Here is a 1,444-nt window from a genome sequence, read left to right as displayed (position 1 = left end):
CTAATCAAACTTAAGAAAGAATCACTTATCAGTTAAGCCCTGGTGATCCTATCGTCACATGGCTAGAAGGAGCGATGCTCATTATTTTGACTTTTGGCTACTGTCACCTATTTTCTTGGACTGATAATCCCGAATGGTTGTTATGATCGCTGTTGATATTATATCATGTTACCTGATGATATTACATCATGTTATCTGTTGATATTATATCATGTTGGATTGTGTTTTCTTGCTGGGCTTTGGCTCACGGGTGCTACGTGGTGCAGGTAAAGGCAAGAGGAAGCTGGACCATCCTTGAGTTGGAGAGCTTAGGTGATGACGTGTACATATGCAGTTGCTCGTCCGCCACGACCGAGGTTAAAAGTGGAACTAGGGTTGAACCCTGTTTTGCCGCTTAGAACGGCCTGTTGTAAATATTTTCTGTAATAAACTCTGAAATTATATTTTCGGGATCCAAATGTATATATTAAACGTTCTAGTGAAACGTTACATCTTAACCAAGGTTTTAATCCCTAAACCGCTAATCATACTTAGTTCACGATTTTGGCCAAATGACTCGGTTAGCGAGTTTAGCACTGTTTACAAGGCACACCGTAACGGTCCCTGGAGTTTGGGGTGTTACAACTTGGTATCAGAGCGAGCCAAGGTTTATGGTTCCTGAAGACAAGCTGGGCATGTACACTCATCACTGAAGATAGCTTCACTCAAGGAATGGTAAATATTTCTGTAGCTATGTGCATAGCTGTTTAAATAGAATGTGAATACTTTACCTGCACATTGTATTACGGAGCATGGGATTCTGATAGAGCCTGGCTCTTTACTATATGATTATATGCTCCGTGAATATATATATGTATTTATGACTGTGATCATATGATTGCCTGCCCCATGAATATATATAATTGCGTTATTTGCATGCTGGGGTTGAGGCATGGTGTGAATGTTGGAAGAGCAGGGATTATGAATAATGTATGAATGCCATGGGCATGTTTGCAGCACTGCAAGCATTTTATGATTGTGGTGTGGTAAGATTTATCCCGTGGGAAAAGCCCTTGACATGGTTATTGTGATTAATAGGTCAAGTTATTGACTGCAGATTCAATGAGCAGGTTTATTCAAGGCAGATTATGAGGCCTGGTGATAGTTATACAGGGGCTGGGAGTTACAGCCAGGGTATCAGTTCTTTGTCTGCATCTCTGAATGTTCAGTAGACACTTACAGATTTGCAATTAAGATTGCAGAGGCAGGAGGAAGAGATCAGTTATTTGAAGCAACAGCGGAGACTGTTGGGAAGTACCTTTTCCTTTGGTATGCCAGGGGTGGCATCAGTTTCAGCTTAGCCTAGGGTTGAGAATAGATGGGAATTTCTCTGTGGAAGATTCCTAAGGTTTTATCCTCCAATCTTTGAGGGAGGCCTAGATCCATTCAGAGTTGAGCAATGGAT

This window comes from Humulus lupulus, chromosome 6 (assembly GCF_963169125.1).
Source record: "Humulus lupulus chromosome 6, drHumLupu1.1, whole genome shotgun sequence".
Classification (NCBI taxonomy): domain Eukaryota; kingdom Viridiplantae; phylum Streptophyta; class Magnoliopsida; order Rosales; family Cannabaceae; genus Humulus; species Humulus lupulus.
The sequence above is the reverse complement of the archived record's forward strand: the minus strand, read 5'-3'. Positions refer to the sequence as shown.